This window comes from Vipera ursinii (genome assembly GCF_947247035.1).
Source record: "Vipera ursinii genome assembly, chromosome: 2".
NCBI lineage: Eukaryota > Metazoa > Chordata > Lepidosauria > Squamata > Viperidae > Vipera > Vipera ursinii.
In genome coordinates, this window is record NC_139513.1 from 206,509,279 (window position 1) to 206,525,833 (window position 16,555).

Here is a 16,555-nt window from a genome sequence, read left to right on the forward strand (position 1 = left end):
AAAATATATTGAAACAGAGATGCAAGTGATAAAACAGAAACTTAATAAAACTTGCATGGGGAAAAATCAATGGCAGGAGATTATACCATTCAGAAGCAAATAAATGCTAATGTATTCTTAAAACCTTAAAAATACAAAAGTTGAAGTCATTCCGAGTGCAGATCTAATGTAAGCTCTGATTGGATGCTACTTAGCAACCAGACGGAACCAAAGAAAGCTTATTTGGGTGGAGGGGGGGAATCACATATATGTATGTATGCCTGCATGCTTGTGCGCGCATACTATATGTGCACAATGTTGGTTGCCTGTGGTAAGAAGGCTTCTGCGTGCATGTTGATTTCAAATCCAAAGCTCAAATCCCTTAATTTGGAGTCCTGTAAAAATCAGCAAATGTTCAGCTATTTCCTGGTACACATATCCATACTTTGTAGTGCAAACTCCTTTCAAACAGTGATGTCAATATTTGACATCTTGGAGGACAGAACTTAAAAAAAGATCTTGCAATCATTTTTTAAAAAACCAATATAATGTCTGAATTGGTCAAGTGGCAGAAGATACCAATCAAGCTGTGATAAGAGTTCCATTTCCACCAAGTCTGTGTGGCCACAGACAAGGCCCTTTGTCTTCTGTCTATGCTTTCATCATTTTTTGGATCTAGTGGGGAAGGGTCTCTTTGTCAGCATTTAGAATGCAGGAAGTTTTACATCAGTTGATTAAATCAGTGTGCTAATAATTTATTTTAAGAAGGAGCACTTTGATATTCAAAAATGCTACAGCTATTTGATCTGCATCAATAACATTCCCATATTTGTATGATACACACACACATGTTATATATGTATCTCTATCTGTTTGTTTGTCTATCTATAGTCTATCTATCTATCTATCTATCTATCTATCTATCTATCTATCTATCTATCTATCTATGTAAAAAACTTTAGATTGCTGAAACAGGAAATAAAGATTTGTCCCATGTCTGGGGCCTAGCAAGGTAATCTAAACAGTTAACAAGCATTTAACACTATCTATCTATCTATCTATCTATCTATCTATCTATCTATCTATCATCTATCATCTATCATCTATCATCTATCATCTATCATCTATCACAGACATGTCAAACACAAGGCCCGGGGGCCAGATCCGGCCCGCGAAGTGGTTTCATGTGGCCCGCAAAGCCATCCTGGAAACAGTGAGGGAACGGCCCCTGCTGCCTTGGCCCTGGCCCAGAGACCCTCCTTCTGCTAGAGACCCCAAGATCTGTCCCGCTCCTGCCCAGGCCCCCATAGGCACCCTTGATGCGAACGATGTAGAGCTGGCCACGCCCACCCAGTAGGCCATACGCACTCTAGCCACACCCACCCAGTAGGCCACACCCACCCTGGCCACACCCACCCGGCCCCTTGAGGGCAACCGCAATGCTAATGCGGCCCTTAATGAAATTGAGTTTGACACACCTGATCTATCATCTATCATCTATCATCTATCATTAGAGACAGAAAGAGAGAAATTTTGAAAAAGGTTTCTTTTATTACTTAATTTGAACTTGAAGAGTTCTGGGTTTAATTTTGGCCTCCCCTTAATAAAATGGATATTTTATATATCTCTGCATTGAAAACTGTGCTACTAAGCATGGGATTCTATTATCAGTGTGACAGAATACCTGCAGCAAAACATACATTTTATGCAGTATAATAGAAGAATAAGTTACAGACAAATGGGGAGGGGGATAAAAAAAGAATTCCAAAATGGTGGGCTAGAGAGAGTGGACACACTTTTCTAATTAAATGAGTGAAAAAGCAAACATAGTGGAAGGAGAGAGAGAGGGAGAGAGAGAGAGAGTGCTAAAATATATCATCCATTTTCCTTGCCAGGTCTCCTATGACATAAAATGTTGCATGATTTATTGAACTTGACAAGTTCATATGAAAAGGATCATCATTTCATCTCCAACTTTAGGAATACTAGGAATCCCAGGATCAATTAAGTGATCTCTGAAAAAATAATACAATAATATCATATTGGGGTATCTTACAAGGAAATAACACTAGACATATGGAAGTTAAAACCGGTGTAAGGAATACAAAAGAAGGGTAAGGATAAGGAAAATCCTGATGTCACGCTTAACATAGGAAATACAATTAAAGCTATCAGCATCTGAGCTATTCCATTTCTTCAGAGAGGATGATGATGTTATCCATTCAGTTGTCTCGAAGGTGTTTTTCCAAAAGGCAATTAGACTATATTTTTTCCTTGAGGAAGACATTTCGCTTCTCATCCAAGAATCTTCTTCAGTTCTGACTGGATGGTGGTGGTGGTGTGTGCGTGTATGGGGGCAAATGGATTCCTTTGTAGTCATCTGGTTATTAGCACTCTCTGGGTGCGCTCTCTATGATTCTATGAGCATTCCCTATGAAGACCAGCTATGACCAGACTGTATGAGAGAGTGCTATGAGAATTTGGAAAGACACCATGAAATAGCCACTGTAATGTATTGGCCATTTCTGTGTAAAATCACTTGCTTAATGTCTGATCACTTGTTTAATGTCTGACCTACTTTTTCTATGTTATGTAACGGTTGCTGTTACTGAGCCAGACTTGCTATCTCCAGGCTGATAATTAGGTTTGGGGCAGGAAACTGCTACTTTAAACCTATTGGTCACTGCCTAGAAGCCAACTGTATAAATAGCTGCCTATTGTAATTTTTTCTATTTCTACCTTCATACTGCAAGCAATATTTTAACCACATTGTTTCTTCTGCTGGTTTTTCATCAACTCCTGGAACTTTGTGGTTAGAAATACTTTCTTTCTTTTTCTTATGCTATTTTTTATTTTATTCAAAAGGAAATTAAAATACAAAACTCAAAAAAAAACCACACACCAAACACAAAACAATCAAGACATTTAAAAAGTGCATTGAAAAAAAAAAGAAAAAATCAAGACAAACACACATATTATTCCCCCAAATTAAATACTGTATAATACGTTAATGTGGTTAGAAATATTTTCTAGGGCCTGTTTAACTTGACTTTCCAAAACATCTGCCTGTAATGAAGTGGTCATACCTTGATACATATTGGTGATGTTGGATTCTTTTTTCACATGTAGTTCTTCTTCCTCTTTGTGGATATCTTGTTATATTTTCTTTCCCCATTAATTCTTTGTCTTTGTTCTTGCCCATCTTTTATGCAAAGTTTCGTAGATAAATCACCTGTCTTTCCAGGTCAATTGATCTCAGCTGCCCAAGGATCTGCTGATACAGTTCTACAGAGGAATTATTGAGTCTGTCATTTATACCTGAATAACTGCCTAATTTGACAAAGTAACCAAACAGGACAGGTACAGACCTCAATGGTTAGTTAGGACTTCAGAAAAAAAAAAAAACAATCACAAGCAGCCTGCCTTCCACTGAGGATCTGAATACTGCATGAAGCAGAAGGAAGGCTGACAAAATATCTACAGGCCCCTCACATCCTGGACATCAATTGTTTCAACTTCTTCCCTCAGAACGCTGCTATAGAGCATTGCATGCCAAAACAACCAGACATAAAGATAATTTTTCCCCCTTTGCCATCACTCTGCTGAATACGTAATTCCCACAGCACTGACTCATTTCTCATCTTTCCTACTGTCTTCGCCTACTGGTTTCTTATGATTTATCAATTGTTATTTGTAACTTATGATTAATGATTGTAACTATGTAACTATGTCCTATGACCTATTATTTGCTGTTTATATGTACTCTATGAGCTTATGCGCCAGAGACAAATTCTTTATGTGTCCGACCACACTTGGCCAATAAATAATTCTATTCTATTCTATTCTATTCTATTCTATTCTATTCTATTCTATTCTATTCTATTCTATTCTATTCTATTCTATTCTATTCTATTCTGATATATCTGCTTGTCTGTTCTGATCTTTTCTAGAATTTGGTGTCAAATTGGGTTAATTTTCTTCACTCGTGCAACTAATTTTAATAGATCAGTAGACTGTTAATCTTATCTATTCTTTGTCTATTTATTGACATGCAGTATTATTGAAATTGTATTGATATTTGCAGGGGGAGGATTGTATTATTATTATTATTATTATTATTATTATTATTATTATTATTATTAACAACAACAACAACAACAATAACAAAAACAATAATATAACCCATGACCTGTTGGGTTATTGTTTTAAAGATATTTCTTTACCAGATCCCTCAATGCTTTCAACAAAGGGAGAGCTTCTAGTATACTGGAAAACATCTAAAAAATTCAGGGGAATATTCAGAGATATGACTTGAAAATAGTGCAAGGTGAATAGACAAGCAATTGACGACAGGTCATACTGTGTTATTTGGACCGATCTTGTTCTTCCTAAGGAAGCTACAGATTTCATCTGAAATGACAGAATTTAGACTAATCCATGCATATCTTTGGAACTAGGATGAAGACATAACCTATTTTTTTTACTAATTAGTTGGTCTGAAGGTGACCTTGGATTAATCTATGCTGATCTGAGTGCTCATTATTGGTGGAGAGGTGCTGGAGTCTTTTTCTTTTTTGGGCTGGTTGATTGTCTCTTTTGCATAGTCTGTAGATGTTGTTAATGTCCATGTGTCTATTGATGGCTGATTTGTCAGAGGGCCAGGCTTTTAGAAATTCCCTGGCATTTTTGGATTTGGCCTGGTCTAGGATTGTCACATTTTCCCAATTGAAACAATGGTTAAATCATTCTATATGTTGTGAAATTAAAGAATTTTCGTCATGCCTTTTGACTAACAGTGGGTGTTCATGGATGCATTTTGCCAGTCTTCTGCCTGTTTGTCCTACCTAGTGGTTGTTGCAGTTCTTACATTGCATGTTGTAGATGACTCATATTTTTCTTCTGGGGTTGCTGGATCTTTCAGTTTGCTTAGAATGTTTTGAAGGGCTTTGGTTGGTTTATGTGTTATGCTGATTTGCTGATTCTATGTGGTTGTTGTGGTCTATTTGTGATTTCTGAGATAGGACTCGGGACTTAGGACTCACATAACCACAATGGAGCAAAGCTTTAGATAATCTGGTCCTAGACTATTTTAGGAATAAAGATTGATATCTTATTTCCATAGATGAACTAGCAGCCAGTATTGTCGATATGGGATACACATGACACTGTCCTATGGTTCTTTTAATCAAAATTTGTCATATGCCACAACAGCATGGTTCACACATTTTAAGTCCCAAAAATAATTACATCCAAATTTAGCCTAATATATGTTTTGTTTTGATTACAAATTTCTACAGTAATATATTTTTAACATGACTCCTATTGATATTCAGTTCATAGGTTTTCACTCCTTTCCTGTCTAGAAGGTTGCTATGTCTAGAAGGTTGCTATAGCAACCTTGAAACAATAATTTCACTTTCATTTATATTGGGCTTTTCCATAATGAAATAGCCTCTGTTGATTCATGTTATAGTGCATGTGACCTTGTCTTAGTTATGCTCTTCCATTTACAATAAGATTATAACTTGGCTATGCATTATGGCTACAATTTCAGAAATTTAAATATCAAATTATCCAAGTTTCTCAATCACAATTGGCTAGGGGAATTTCTTTGAAGTTGCACACATTTTAAAATCGCTGAGGTTGAGAAATAGTGTCCTAGTGGACCAAATGAGTTTTCATAATCACAGCAAGAAAAAGACATTATTATTTCTACAACAATGAGAATACCTAAAAATGAAAGTAATTAAAATATTCCTTGTTTCCTGAATTCTCCTTTTAAGGGATCCATGCCTCATTAGCTTGAAAGTTTGCAGATGCACTTAGTTTATTTATATGGCACTTGTCTATTTTTCAGTGGGGAAAACCATCCTGTATAGCACTAAGCTTGTATTCCAAGGGGTCACCTCCATCTGATTTAAAGGTAATTCAAAGCTCTTGAAATCTTCCAGTAGACAACTTGGTTCCATATCTTCCCTCCCTCCACCAGATCAACAAAAAACAATGGGGGAATGAATGCCAGAGAAAAAGCAATGAGGCCATTCTGATTGCTCGAGCTTACAGCACATTCTGACTGGGAACAAGCTATTCCCAAATAAAATAAAGCATACAAAAATCAATTATAATAAACTTATCGTGTCCATCACTGATGGTAATAACTGGGGAAATAGTCCTAAGGCACAGGAATGGGGAACTGTCAGTCAAAAGAAAAGAAGAGTAAATGACCTTGAGCAAAAGTACCCAGCATGGAGGAAGAAAGAAGATAAACTCCATATTAGAATATTCTTTAGGGCTGCTAACATCATGCTCAACAAAAATATTTCAGGAGAAGGAAGTAAACTCAGAGTGGAAAATAATAGGGATTTCTTTGGGCTGGATTTGTGCTTGTGCTTGCTTTCTGGCTGTGTTTGTGGTTTGCTTTTGACTTCGCATATAATAAAAATCCAGGTGCTGTGTTTTGTAAACCATAGCATATGCCTTGGTCATTATGGTTTTTCCTAAAGAATATTCCCAGCATTGTGATTTATTCAACGTCCATGTACTTTACCAAATGGGAACATAGCATAATATGTGAAGCTCATCACCAACGTTCAGATGTTCTTTGGGGTGATCAACAGCTTTTACAGTACAGGTATAAAATTTCTACCCTGTAGTCTATTTTCCTAAAGGAGACGGCTTGGTGCCATTAACCATTATTCAAAGATGTTCATGATTCCCAGTTCAGCCCTCCCAGTCTTGTGATTCTTAGTTAAATGCTTCCTACATGCATGAATGTGCCTGAAGTCATTTTGTTTTAAAAGTATGCCTGCTATTCACATTTTGTATTTGTGTATAAGAAGTTCTGGTGTCTTCCATGTCTTGAAAATAACTACCTGACAGAATCCTTTGCAATAATATATAAATATATAAAATTCTGTCAAGTTGCAAACGTACTTATCAATTAGAAATAGGTCTTAATTGCAAATCTAGATGATAAAGCCAAGCTAGATTTTGATAGTAATTAATTAGCCTTTGTGTCATGCACATGCAAGATGCCCAGAGAATGAAAAAAATCAAAATACGTTAGTAAGTCAAGGTGGGGGCGGGAAAATAGCAAAGTTTTATTGGCTAGGCTAGGGCAAATGGAGGAATTCTTCCTATATCCAAGAAAAGTTAGAATTCTTTGACATTAAAAGTTATAGCAGATGAATATAAACATTTGTACTGGCAGACTATGGTAATTCTAGAAAAATTAGTCACTTTTTTGCTACAGACATGATAAGATAAAATAGATGAATTCTGGCTCTTTCAATTAACAAGGCTTCTGTAAAGTAACTGGCGAGCCAGTTGGGAATATCATTTTACTTTATAGTTGGCAATTAAACTGTTTGCTGTGACTGGCTTTCCCCAGCACAAACTTGATTATAAGGACCCTGTGGGATTATACACTGCTATTGAATTGGATGTTGGAAGCTACTAAATCAAAAGACTGAACAGGATGTTGGAAGCTATTTAATCAAAAGACTGAACCAGGACTTTTCTTTTTGGATGTGAGATCAACATAGTTTGGAGAGGTTGCTGATTGTGAACAGTTCCTACTTCCTATGAACTACAAATTGCAGTATGCTGGCCTGATAATTTCTTGTGTGATATGGCAGAGAAGTACTCCCTCTAAGTGGGAAATTCCATACGACTTGTCAAGGCTGATGAAAAGAGCCATGTAAATTATAAAGGGCAACTTTTATGGGAAACATTATATGATTTATAAGCTCTTGTATGGTGAAAAATGTTGAGCCCATTAAGGTCTCTAGAGCAGACATGTCAAACACAAGGCCCGGGGGCCGGATCCGGCCCACGAAATGGTTTCATGCGGCCCGCGAAGCCATCCTGGAAACAGTGAGGGAACGGCCCCCACTGCCTTGGCCCTGGCCCAGAGACCCTCCTCCTGCCAGAGACCCTCAGATCTGTCCCACTCCTGCCCAGGCCCCCATAGGCATCCTTGATGCGAACGATGTAGAGCTGGCCACGCCCACCCAGTAGGCCATACACACTTTAGCCACGCCCACCCAGTAGGCCACGCCCACCCTGGCCATACCCACCCGGCCCCCTGAGGGCAACCGCAATGCTAATGCGGCCCTCAATGAAATTGAGTTTGACACCCCTGCTCTAGAGGTTACAGAGGCAATAAAGTCACTTACACACAACACACACACACACACACACACACACACACACACACTTCGCCACTTCAAATAAACTCTTTCACAGTTTCCTTCTACTACAAAGTTTCTAATATAATTTCCATTAGGCTTTGCCAACATAACTACGTGGAAATCTCAAGCACAGTGTTCTTCCGCCTGATTCTATCCAAATACTTTGGACCTCAGTCCCATGGTCCCCCGAAAGCTGGTAGTGACACAAAAGACACCGAGGGCTTGGGAGAGTACATATGTTCCACACGTGTCCTTCTCCAGAATTTTAACTACATGTGGTGTGAAATCTGATATAGTGGATAATAGTCCAGAGATCACTAAACAAGCTGCTACTTCTTGTCAAAGATGCAGAAACATAGATTCAAAAGGAAGATAATAGTTTTGAATGATATTAATGCTGATATAATGATGCCAAAACAATTCAGATACATGTATGATGTCAGTTAATACTGGGATTTGCAACATGACGTACAACATTATAAAATCAGAAGTATTAAAGGAGACGTTTGAAGAATGGATCCAGAAGTTAGTAACTACAGTAGCAAACCAGTTAGCAGTAGTGTCTGCTTCTGTGAACAGATTCTGTTTAAAAGATGTTAATGAAGGAATGAAAGATGCAGATCAAATTTCATCTGGCAAGACAGATGAAGTACTGAAAATCAAAATGACAGCCCAAGAGAATTTATTTGGAAAAGGATACTTTACTGGATATACAAAAGAATCTGGCTGAAGTTTTCAAAATTAAAAGGGAAATACCAACAATAAAATGACCTGGAAAATGTTTTCTTAATGGATCTATAAAAGAGCTTGTTAAGAAATCCATGCAATAGATTGAAGAAGAACTGAAGAAAAATACAATCTAAGTTCAAATGAAAATAATTCCATCTTTTTGCAGCTTTGAAGTTGAATACAAGGCTGGACGAATGAATCTCTCTCTTGCAGTCTTTTGAATTAATATTAGTGATTTCCTGTTTATAAAGAAATTATGTATTTTGCTTTTAAAAGAACTAAACAAATATAACCTGTCAAATTTAGCTGGTACAGCTGTTTCAAACACATGAAACCGGACTGTTCTGCAGGTTTAATATTGGGAAAGAAAAAAAAACCCATGAAAAATGAAAAAGTGACAATTCAGCACCAGAATTTCAACTGAATATATATGGAATCAAATCTAAGCTTTGAAGAGCCAAACTTATTTCCCTGAATAAAACAAGTATTTTTTTGTTTCATTTTTTTTTCAAAATAGGGGTCTTTCAAACTTGGCCCTTTTATGACTTGTGGACTTCAACTCCCAGAATTCCTCCACCAGACACGCTGGCTGAGGAATTCTGGGAGTTGAAGTCCACCAGTCATAAAAGGGCCAAGTCTGAAGATCCCTAGTCTACCTTGTGTATGACAGCATTCATAAAGAATCATAAAAGAGATGGACTGTTCAAAAATGTGAAAAATAAATAAATCTTCATCTGTTTCTTTCAATCCATGCAAAATGATCCCTGACTGAATAGCTATTTTCAGCCTGTACTGTTCCAAGCATTTTATCATAAGTAATAGATAGCAGAGAAGAACCTAGTTCTGTCAGGATAGCATATAATAATAAAAAAAAATCTCACAGCAGGCTTCAAAGCTGTCAAGGAAGCAGCCACAGCAGTACCTGTGAGATAAGAGCATGAACAAGCCATCTGCAAATTGTGAAGTTTGCCATGTGTCACACATTTTGAGATATGTTCTTATTTTGGTTAGAAGACACCATTTTGACTAGACTCCAGAATAAATCCGCATTTTTCATTCGCATCGTAGAATTACTCCTCTCTAATTGTACTTGCAGTGAATGGCACATCTTCTTCTTTAAACAAAAGAAATATTCTCTAATGTTGTCACTGCTGGGACTTATAGCTGTTTCAGGAACATTGAAAGTAGGAAGGGACTAGACCAGACATGTCAAACACAAGGCCCGGGGGCCGGATCCGGCCCGCGAAGTGGTTTCATGTGGCCCGCGAAGCCATCCTGGAAACAGTGAGGGAACGGCCCCCACTGCCTTGGCCCTGGCCCAGAGACCCTCCTCCTGCCATAGACCCTCAGATCTGTCCCACTCCTGCCCAGGCCCCCATAGGTACCCTTGATGCGAACAATGTAGAGCTGGCCATGCCCACCCAGTAGGCCATACGCACTCTAGCCACGCCCACTCAGTAGGCCATGCCCACCCTGACCATACCCACCCGGCCCCTTGAGGGCCTCAATGAAATTGAGTTTGACACCTCTGGACTAGACCAAGGGTCTTCAAACTTGGCCCTTTTATGACTTGTGGACTTCAACTCCCAGAATTCCTCAGCTAGGCATGCTGGCTGAGGAATTCTGGGATTTGAAGTCCACAAGTCATAAAAGAGCCAAGTTTGAAGACCCCTGGACTCGACAATGTGTTAAATTAATCCTTTTTTGAGCCCAGTCTTTTGCCTTTTCAATAATGTAGCTATTTATAAAGATAGGAAAATAAATTCATTATTTAGTGACAAACAGAAAACAGTTTGGTATAGTGTTTAAGGCGCTGGCCTAGAGACCAGGAGACTGTGACTTCTAGTCCCCCCCCCTTAGGCATGAAAGGCTGCTGGGTAACCATGAGCCAGTCACTCACCTCAGCCCAACACATCTCACAGGGTTGTTGTTGTGGGGAAAGTAGGAGGAAGAAGAAGTATTGTGTATGTTCACTGCCTTGAGTTATTGATAAAAATAATAAAGGCAGGATAAAAATCTAATAAATAAGTAAAAATTATTGAACCCAGGTAGAGATTCATAGATAACGCTGCAATCTGTACTCATGTGTGCAGTTTCATACTCCAGATTACATTGTGGGACCTGGATAATTTATTTTAAATTGTAATGTGTAATAATTGAAAACTAAAATTGCAAATTCAATAATTTTACCCCCCTTCAGGCAATTTTTATAAACAGGGCTGTTTCCCCAACCTTGGGGCTAGGTTGTTTGCAGGTGTTTAGGCAGAGCTCCTGTTTATGGTGAAACAGAATTTTTCTGTGACTTTCCTCCACGTGTCAGTTTTGTTTTACCTTATGTTGTGTATTGTTCCTTTTGTATTTTATTGTATTTTCAGGTTTTGTAGCCCCTTAAACTGAAGACAAATTAAATTCATATTTATGCCGACTTTTTTTAGAATTGTGTTAGTGCATTTGAAGCTTAGCCATTGTACCCTTCTTTCTCTCTTTCTTTGCTGTGGCTTTATTAAGCTTCTTTTGCTAATGATTTTGCTGTGCCCTTTTTGTTTGCGCTATTTATTATTTACCCTTCATCTCTTTTCATTTGTCAGAATACTTCCCAGTACTACTACGTTAAGTTATGCAGCCCACAGAATTATGGAGTTAAATGTATGACAATCATTATGTGATTTTAGAAAATGTGACATGGAGGTTCAATCGACGTTAGAGTTGACAAGTGGTGATAAAGCAACTTGGTTGAACAATCTTTCATCTAACAAGTAGCAGTCACAGGGAAGAAGGCTGAAATGGGAAAGATTTATCACGTATCCTCTTTCCCTCAGTGGATCTTCTTTGGAAAAAAAGAGCTACAATTTCTGGAGATGATGATGATGATGATGATATCTGTTCAATCATGTCCGACTCTTGATAATTCTATAGGTCACACCTCTCCACATCTTCCAATCTTGCACTACTTCTTTGAGTTTTTCTATGCTCTGGCTGATGTCATCTTTGATGGCGTCCAAACAGCATGTTCTCTGATGGCTTGGTTTCCCTTTCCTTCTGGACTTAGAACAGAGCAACAAATGGGATGAAAAGAACTAGTGATTACCTAGAACACTGTTTCTCAACCTTGGCCCCCTTGAGATGTATGCACCTCACCTGGGAGCCAAAGTCCAGACGTCTTCAGGCTGGCAAGTTGAGAAACACTGGTGTAGAGTATTGTGTAGTGGGTCCGACGCAAGAGAGACGCCAGCCGGTGTGTGAGTTCAGCTCTTTATTGGAAGGGGAAGTGAACTGGGGAATGAGGGCTACCTGGCCTCCTTATATACCTGGCCAGGTAAGCTAACAGCCAATGGGGTTGGCCCTAGGTTTCCTGCCGAAACTGTCCAGGCCAACGCCCCCTGATGGCTGTTGCTATGCAGATGCCTGCATACATAACATAGAGCACCAGTTTGTTGATTGTGATTGTGATACAATTGCCTCTCAACTGTAGCCAATGTGTAGATTATTTCCTTCTTCGCAGTGTTGAAGTGGAGATGTTCTGTTTGCTGCTTCCCCTTTGCCGCTTCAACGAGAATGTGATTTTCCTCAGTAATTCCTGCACAGAAGAAAAAAGAAAGTTCAAACGTATGCATACCTGGGAAAGCAACAAAAATGTCATGTGGTTCAAAACAAGAGTTCAAAACAGCAATATATTATTTTTAAAGGTTATTAGGCTAAACCACTTTATAAGAAATACACAAGGCAGGATTTACGTATAAAAACAACAAGTATAATAAAAAGGGGAAAGAAAAGAAGGGGGGCACCAGAAAGCGATGGGGGAGAAGCCTTTGGGGCTTTTCTTCTCGGCTCCTTCCTCCCCGTAGGTGAGCCAGGAAGCCGGGGCTGCCGCTGCCCCAGGCGGAGAAGGGCAAGGGCGGAGGCTGAGCAGAGGCTGGGAAGGCAGAGCCAGGAGTGCGGGCTTACAGACCCAGCAGAGAAGCCATGGCAACTTTGATCCATCGAGGAAAACGTGTGGAAGTTGGAAGGAACACAGACAAGCTGGTGGAGGCTGAAGAAGATGCCATGGTTAACCAGACTGTGGGTGAAGAGGACTCTGGAGACTCCAAAGACATCCGCCTCACCCTCATGGAGGAGATCGTGTTTTTGGGTCTGAAGGACAAAGAGGGCTACACCTCTTTCTGGAATGACTGCATTTCCTCGGGACTGTGCAGGGGAATCCTCATTGAGCTCACCATGCGAGGGAGGATACAGCTGGAGGCCCAGTTCATGAGGAAAAAACGGCTGCTGGATCGAAAGGACCTCATGAAGTCGGATGCCCCAACTGGAGACGTCCTCCTGGATGAGATGTTCTGCCACCTGAAGGCCACAGAGCCAGCCGAGACGGTGCAGACTTGGATTGAACTGATCACAGGTGAAACCTGGAACCCCCTCAAGCTGCAGTACCAGCTGTGCAACGTCCATTAGCAGATTGCCAAGAATCTAGTGGAGAAGGGCATCTTGACCACCGAGAAGCAGAACTTCCTCTTTGACATGACCACCCACCCGGTCACCAACACCACAAAGAAGCAGCGACTGGTGAAACGGCTGCAGGGGAGCATCCTGGACAGGTAGGTCAATGACCCCCACCGCATGGACAGGAGGACTTTGGTGCTGCTGGTCCTGGCCCATGCCTTGGACGTCCTGGAGAATGTCTTCACCAGCCTGGTGGATGAGAAGTATGATGAGGCTTTGAATAGGTCCAAGGATCTGATTGATAGGGACCCTGAGGTGGAGGCCGCCAAGGCAGCGGGCGCCAAGATGATCTGGGCTGTGTTGGCAGCCTTCAATAAATCCTAGACCCTCCTGGCAAGTGAAGTGGTTCCAAGCAGCTTCGGACCTTTTGTCCTCCAGGAGGGAAGCCCCTGGCTTGGTGGTGTCCTTCCACCTTCCTGGGCAGGAGCTTTTGGTGACCACGGCTAGCCAGGCCCACCATTGGCCTCTGAAGCTGGGCCTGGGGAGCTCATTCCGTTACAGGGACAGCCCTGCCTTCACCGCCAGCCCCACCGCCACACCTTCTTCAAAGGATCTGGGGATCCACCAAGGCGTTTGTGCATTGCTCTTCCTCCCTAACCCTAACCCTGGTTCATTTTTTCTGAGACCTCAAATTAAGATGAAGGAGGGACTGTGTCTGGGACAAAAAGCCAGGTTTTTTTTTTCCTCTGCTCCCCTCCTGTTTTCTCTCACTCCAAATCCTCTCTTTTTTTGCCATATTGAGGAAGGGGATTCATTTTGGCAGGTGCGCCTGTCCCCCTTCCCCTTTCTTAACCTCATGATCCCAACCTCCCTTTTTGTCTTGTCAGGTTTTTTTCTCTTCTTCTTCAATCCAAGTTCCTTTGCTTCCCCCCCCCCCTTTGTGCTGTTCTTGTGTTTGTTGAATTACAGCACAAGTTTCTATGCAATCTCGGCCGTGTTTGGTTTCTGCTTTTTGAGCCTAAAGGTTGTGCGGAGAGTCCTGGCAAGGAGCAGTGACGCCCCAGTTGTCTCCTCCTGGTATAGCTGTTCAGATGCACCCCAGTTAGACTGAATTTAAGAGTTCAACCCTGACAGCAACTGAAGCCAGAATACATTGTACAAAGCTGGTTAGACTTGCATAATTCCCAACAAGGTTTTTCCTGCTAGGGGCTGGGATAAAACCCATTCTATTTTATTCGACTATCTTGTGAGACTTTTAAGAGGCCCGTTGGCCTCGGGGCTGTGCTTTAGAGCCTCTTTTCGGAAAAGCAAAGCAAAAGAAAATAGGTGAGAGGTCTGAAAATTAAATTCTAAATAGAAAAAAAATGACCATATTGTTCAAACATCTTTTTTTATTAATCCTTTTATTGAAAAGATTGGTTCAAATGTTGACAAGCAACATATGTCAAAGGCTCCATGTTGCAAATCCAGTCTAGCTTTCTCCTTTTACTGTTGGATGGCCTTTTGGTCAGCCCCATTCTTTGGAAATCCACAGTTCTTAATACTCTGATCCATTTTAAACACTGGGGATATAGCCATGAAAAATATACCCATCGATAACATAAAGCAATTTACCCATAATCCTAGAAGTGTTTTTTTTCCTATTTAAGGAAAATAATTGAAACAAAGTTATATTAGTAGATTAAGGATATGTTGCAAAAATGTCAGCATGCTTTATTATATTGCACAGTAATATCATGCAAACATTGGAAAAATATACATGAAAATGTGTATGGAATTTGATGCAGAACATTTTAAAAGTCATGTGCTGATGTTGCAATGGAATATAATTAATGGATTTTGTTTTAAAAAAATGACGCAGAGAAACTAAAACACAAACATCCATCCTAGTCACAACCTTAGGCTTGCCACCAAGTATTTTTGATGCATTTACTTGTTACATTTTTATCTGCTATTTCAAAACCCCCTTTCCCCCATTTTATCCTCAAGACACCCCTATGATATTGAGTGAAAGTGACTGACCCCAAATCACCTCATCAGCTTCATGATTTGAATTTTCCATATGAAAACACCTTATGATTGGCACTGACAGCTGGGCCTAAGTATTCAAGCAATGAAGTGAATTTTCAAGCTCACTCCACACGCACTCCCTGCTGTCATCCATACCAAGTATAAACTTAATTCAAAATCCCTTCCTTACTCCTTTTGCTTTTTTTTTAATTCAGAGCTTCTTCCCTCAAGTTTTGCCTACACATGTCTGAGACTCCCTTTGACCTCCACAAGGATATGCACAGCCAAGTACTAGCATCGTGTGAGCATTATTGAAACACAGTAATAATAATAGGTGAACCCTCTGGTATTCTCTGTTTTGCTTATCATATTATCAAAAACATGGTTTCACTGTAGGGTGCAGCTCTGGAATGGTCAACTCTCTGAAAGCAAGCCAACAAAAATACACAGTGCTGAAATGGAGATGGAGCAAGGACTATAAATTGCAAAGGACACGAGATATTAAAATATTGACATATTCCAAGGCAATTATTCCCACAAAGAAGAGGCCAGGGAAGAAGAGTCTTGTTGTGAAGTTGGTTTCATAAGCTCAGCTTACAGACATCATGGCTCAGGCTCCAGGAGGTAGGGATGAACAGAGAGCATTATTGCTAGAGTTTCAAAGATTCCAAATTTAGAGCTTTTTTGCCCCCTATGTGTTGTGATTCTGTGCTTTCGAAGGGTTTATTTCTAACCTCAGTTGGCTAAAAAGGGTCATTGATGGAATTCTCACAGCCCATTACATGTAAAGTCTTAATCAGGCTGCATTTGATCCTGAGAAATCGCATTTGATCCTGAGAAATCGACACTCATCCAGAGAAGAAAAAGCAGTGAGAGCCCTAGAAACCATGCCCTTTCTGGAATGTTTGAAAGATATTTAAGGGGAAGCAAAATAGAAGACAAGAAAGACCTTTTTTGAAGAAGATGGAGCGTGACTGGACTGAACATTGAGATGTTCTCCAGATATGTGTCTTCAATTCCCAGAATTCCCCAGCTAACATGGTTTTGTTGAGAATTCTAAAACTACAGTACATTCTAAAGAGAGCCTAGGATGAGAAAATTTGCCCAGTGGGTATGACTAGAAATTCAGGGCAGCAGTTTTTAGATAAGCAAAAGGGAAAGATTCATAATCCCGGGACTTGTGTAACAATGACAAAGATTGCCTGAGCTTT

General features: G+C 40.0%; 1 long non-coding RNA gene and 1 pseudogene across 2 annotated transcripts in view; both read left to right on the plus strand.

The window, feature by feature from the left end:
* LOC310635509 overlaps positions 1-16,555 on the plus strand; it is a 203,911-nt gene that overhangs the window by 175,407 nt on the left and 11,949 nt on the right. The window lies entirely within an intron of this gene.
* LOC310636577 (Golgi phosphoprotein 3-like) lies at positions 12,861-14,317 on the plus strand (annotated as a pseudogene). The gene has a single exon. The product of its transcript is annotated as a Golgi phosphoprotein 3-like (transcript).